This window comes from Dendrobates tinctorius, unplaced genomic scaffold, assembly GCF_039654945.1.
Source record: "Dendrobates tinctorius isolate UK_male_01 unplaced genomic scaffold, ASM3965494v1 ptg000165l, whole genome shotgun sequence".
Lineage (NCBI taxonomy): Eukaryota > Metazoa > Chordata > Amphibia > Anura > Dendrobatidae > Dendrobates > Dendrobates tinctorius.
This window is the reverse complement of record NW_027361832.1, coordinates 9,719,442-9,725,441: the sequence shown is the minus strand read 5'-3', so window position 1 is coordinate 9,725,441 and position 6,000 is coordinate 9,719,442.

Below are 6,000 nucleotides of genomic sequence, written 5' to 3'. Positions count from 1 at the left end.
GACTTGATGAAATGATCAGGCCTTTGTAGGGGCTATATCATCACTTCCAGGACTCCTTGTTCTTATTTATACTGAAGATAGGTCTTAATGACATGGGATTTATGTTTAGGGTTGCTGTACTGCTGCCAAATAATTTTTGAGCCAGACACCTCCCTGATGGTATTGCATGATGGATAAGTATCGGCTTTCATTTCTCAGCATAGAGGACACTATTAGTATTGATCAATTTCCCAATGGGAAATTGGGAAATGCAGCCCCAAACTTGCAAGGACCCTTCAACATACGTCACAGCTGTTTCCAGAAACTCATAATTGTATCACTCTTCAGCCCTTCAGAGATCAAATTGCCTTATATTGCAGCCAAATATTTCACATTTTGACTCATCTCATCAGTCCAGTGCACATGCTGTCATTTTTCTGCACCCTAGTTCCTATGTTTTTGTGCAGAGTTTGGTCAATAAGCCTTGTTTCCATGTTGAAAATATGGTTTTTGGCCACAATTCTTTCATGAAGACCACTTTTGGACAGACTTCTTTGAACCGTAGATAGGTGTAGGTGTGTTCCACTGGTTGCTACTAGTTCTGAGCTGATGGCACTGATTGACATCTTCCATTTTGAAGGAAAGTAAGTATAATGTGTCTTTCAGCTGCTGCACTAACTTCCCTTGACCAACACATCATTGTGTCTACAAAGATTAGACTATTATTATTATATTGCTGATTTTTTTGTATACTCAATGCTGAGAAATACAGGCAGATTCTTATCCATCACTCAATGTCATCAGGGAGGCATCTCATTGGCTCAAAATGCATTCTGCAAAAGGACAAACACACAGCCAATTTGATTAAGAACTATCTTGAGTGTAAAGAAGAACAAGGAGTCCTAGAAGTAATGATATGGACCCCACAGAGGACTGGTCTCAACATCATTGCGTTGGTGTGAAATTACATGAAAGAGACAGAAGGATATGTTTAAGCTTACATCCACAGAACATCTGTGGTTAGTTCTCAAAGATGTTTGGAACAAATCCTCTGCCGAGATCCCTAAAACATTGTGTGCAAATGTACTTAAAAGAATTGATGCTTTGATGCTGTCCTGAAAGCAAAGGGCAGTACACAAGGCCTACAGAAAGAACGCTGTAGAGCTTAAAGTTATTTTATCCTGGAATCTACAGGTGGCTCTCACAACTACTGATATTACAGTACAATCTGAACTTCAAAACAGGCTACACTATTTAGCTCTACATGAGAGGTGGGCCAGGAGGAAACCTTAATGTTCAAAAAGAGCATAAGGACAAGTCTAAAGTTTACTCATGAATTGAAAGACATTATTTCATTCTATCAATCGAATATCAACAGTAAAGCATGATGGTGGAAAAGTTATGTATTTGGGGCTGCTTTGCTGTACCAGCGTCTAGTCAACTGTCCATCTTATAATCATACTTGGCAACTTTTACAAAAGGTGGTACAGGAAGTCTTGGATCATCAAGAAGAGATGTCACCTTTTAAAAGTCACACTCATTCTACCACCTTGTTTTCCAACCCCGAAATGTGCATCTGGAGGCTGTGACTCTGATGACATAGCAACCAATTGCCAGAAATGCCCTGGAAATTTGCCAGTTCTTCCAAAAGTCTGAGAGGTTTGTGAGTTGAAAAGTATGCAGATAATCCACTGTGGGTTCTAAATTGCCCCATAGGTTGTTTGAGGGTAACCTGAACTCATCTTCCACAAGATTACAGCAAAATAAAACATGAAGTGGACTTTTCAACATGACAGTAACTTTAAAACCCAGAACTATTTTGCACCAATGTGATGTAAGGAGATGTGAAATGGGTCATCAATGCGAAATCACATCAAATTTTCTTACAATTGTGAGAAGCAACCCCTACTAATGTCAAAAATACCTTAATGAAATGCTGATGGCTCAGTGGTTAGCACTGTAGCCTTGCAGCGCTGGGGTCTTGGGTTCATATCCATCAAGGACAACATCAGCAAGGAGTTTGATGTTCTCCTTTTGGTTGTGTAGATTGTGAACAGCAATGGAAAAGAGATACTTTCTAGAAAAGCCCTATGGAACTATATAGGTGAGGTAAATTGTTAAATATTAATAATCCGTTAATTTCTTATAAGACTCAGTTCTGTACATTGCTTTAGCTTACACGACATAGGCTATTTTTAAGCTTGGCTCATGGTAGAAAGACAGCTCCATATATGTAGAGACCACGTGCTTTAGGAGACGTATATAATTCATGGCTAACTGTAGAGGTCGCTCTTGCTCCCTCCCCATCATGAGACACAGACGCGAGGATGACAGCTCGGCACGGATATAGCATTGAATTGACAGACAGCTGGGATATTACTTGACGGCTATGTGAGAAGCCGAACTGAGAGACAGCAGCCATTTGCTATTCAGGATCCCGGACAGAAGAATACATGTCGTTTTGCAATAACTAATGAACAATTTCTCTTTCATCTATTTTTATGTTTTTCTGTAATAATCTTTTACTTTGATGGAAGAATCCAAATAAACCACTACATTTTTATCTGGTAACTAGTCCTGAGTATTTTACAGGATAAGCATTATTTTACATTGGAGAGCCAGCCAGATCTGAATTTTTGTATTTTTGCGGATTTCCCTCAACTTGCCCAAAAGGGGGATTGGACTTTGCTAACGTCAAATCATATGTGCAAGTTATCGGGAATTCCACTATTCACAAGAATCAGACAGAACCTAGACGTGAGGACTAAGAATTGCCAGATGGATTGAGAAGTACTACAAGTGCCAAAGTGCCAGACGTGTGAAAACAGGAGCCCAGCGTTGTCCATCAAAGGAACAAGCTGAGACATTTCAAGGTAAGATAAAATGGATGTCATTAATTTTTATGCTAAGCAGAGTAAATTGAAATTTAAGTCTGTAGACAATTCTAATTCAGAAGTTTTATGGTTAAGTTTATATGCCGAGTGTGAACTCGAGAATCAGAGGTTAGATTCTAAGTTTTTCAATAGAGAAAGAGAGAGATTAAAAAATATTTTACTGATGGTAGATATATTTCATAGATCTGTGTCAGAGAAATCCAAAAATGATTGTGTGAAGGAAAATAGTGATGTTCCCGAGATTCACTGTAATGTGGAGAAACAGTTACAGGTAGCAGCAGCCATTGAAGGTGACCTTGCAGACGTGGAACAAGATGGAGAAGTAGGAGGAGACTTCAGAACTGACGTAGAGGACGTACAAGGGAAAGACGTACCACTAAAAATAGACGACTCACAGGCCCAAATCCGAAGGAAAGTAAGAAAAACTTTGCTAGAGATATGCAAAATAATTCCTGCATATGACAATACAATCCATGTTTGTAGAAACTCTGAGGTTTTTGAAAGTTGTGTTGATAAATTTGATTTATCTAACGAGGAGAAGAATCAGTTGTTCAAAATGTGGATCCCTGTAAATTTTGCTAGGAGATTGACTTTAAAGTTATCTGGTGAAATACATGAGAATTTAACTGATAAGGACAGGTTACAAATTCTCATTTTTTGTTCATCAAATGAAAATCATCCAGATATTGATATTCTTCAAAAATTAAGGATTGGTCGGAAGGAATGTACCTACACTTTCATGTCCATATATGACCGCCTGTATAGAATGCTGAGTGAGAATGTCAAAACACAGTCCCTCATAAGGAGTTTTGTAAGCAAATTTTGGTTTTTAAATCCTGCATCTCGTGTTATTGCGTCACAAAAAGATTCTTTGTTTGAATGTGCGCAATCTCTTGATTGTGCCAGAAAACACGAGAATCGTGAAAGGACAGTAAATCGTGCTAATTTTGTGAAGACAGGCAGAGTAAAATCTTATCAGAAGCCTGTATTAGCAAAACCTTCTAAAATGAGTTTTCCCCAAAATCAAATCTATGAAGAATGAAGAAAATCACATATTTGTTATAAGCCCTATGGAATGATGCAAAGGATCACCGAAAAGACACAAATTGAGTTAAGAAAAATGATGAGTTTTGATCTTCTTTCTGTAACAAAGATGGCCGAATTTGACAGACAGAAGCAGGTGGTGAGTGACATCATGGCCTGTAAACTGAATACTCTGCTCCAAGAATCTATCAGCTTTAATATGGCAAGAACTTTTCAGGATATTTTTTGCAGAGAAATAAGTATGGGTTTAGGAATTGGCTAGAAAAAGTAATTATATATATAGTGTAAAAGTGTTATACAATTAGTGAGTTATATGTAATTATTTTATAGAGTATAATCCTGTAGTTCTATAGTTTGTATATACATATTCATACAGTATATATAGAGTGTTTGTAGAAGTAGAAATAGTAGAACTGTATTTTTTAGTGAAAATTAAAATCTACTCCAGTAATAAAATTTAGAATTATGAATATGATATTAACCTTCTCTTTTATTTTTCCTTAGAATTTTCATTTCAAAGCAGGACTTAATCGGGAAAAATTCTCTTACAAGGATTTATGCCTTTATTTACACAGGAAGTTGCAATAGGTGCATGATTTTATATATTTAACATTTAAAAGGAAATAACTAACTGCATTTTAAAATGTGTTCTGGGTGTTTGTCTTTTCTGCATGTCTTGAATGACAACCACAGCATGTGAAATTTGAACCTTGTTCTAATAATACAAGTATACCAGTATACTATGTCCCTGTTCTTAGGAAAAGAATTTTTAAGGGGGTCTCAACTTTTGCAAACCAATGGAATTTTTTTCTAGGCCTAAATGTCAAGTATAGCTATACAATATATATTTATGTCATGTGTATTTGTGGAATATTCTAAGAAATATTAAGATACTAAATTTAAATAGTTTGTGGGGTAATTTGGTTTAAACTTAAATATGTGACACAGTCTGAGTGACAGTGACTGAGTGTATGAGCAGCTGCTGAGTGAGTAATGTGATACGTTTGTTGTATGTGTGAAGCCTCAGGATTCTGAATGCAAGAAAAAAAAAACTGTCTTTAGGAGAAATATGCAAATCAGTTAAATTATTAGAATATTAAGATACATAATGAAATATTATCTATACAACATATATTTCTATATTTCTATAGTAATTATTATTTCTTGATTTAGTTAATTGTGATAAGTGCAATCGCACATCAAAATGGTTTATGAAGAAAATCTACATTCAAATTAATTTTTCCAAAGGATAATTTTATGATATTCAAATTAATTTTGATGGTTACACATCTTCAGACAAATAATGGTATAAGCAAGTATAAATTCACATAATTTATAAATTAATTATTTTTCATTTTGGTTTTGATAAATGAATTATTTTATGAAACAATATTTTTTGGTATTAAGGGGAAAATATGTTTTTGATCCTGACTACATCATCACATTTGATTAATACCTCTTCTTCACACATTTTAATAAAGAACAAATAGAAATAAGGTACAATGGTATAAGTATTGGGTATAATAACATTAAGTATTATAAAGAGTCATTTCTTTACAGTAAGAGGAATATTACATGCAAAGTTGCATAATTTGAATATTTTGGTAACACAAGTTTATGACAATTATGAAATAATCCAGATCATGGAAATATTAAGGGTATATGTTACTGAAGACATAACTACTCTGCATCAACATAAAGGCCTTATTTTTATTTTTATTCTTATTCTTATTTTTAATTTTCAATTTTTTATTCTATTTTTATTTTTAATTCTTACATTTTTATTTTTTCTTTCATCAATAGTAAAGTAATATCTACTATAGAATTTTGCTTCATTAAATATAACAATGATACGGTTTCATTACAAAGAAAAATGTTTCACTTCTGAGTTATATGCAACAATTCTTTTATTCATTCATTCGCTCACTCATATATTCTTATTTTGGTTCATGACTTTACATTCCTACATATTATTAGTATAATAAATATATTCCTTATTAATAAGGATGATAACACTGGTTACATAAAACACAGTGACACCTATGGGTTGAAAAAGGTAATTACACCTATGACATAAAAAATG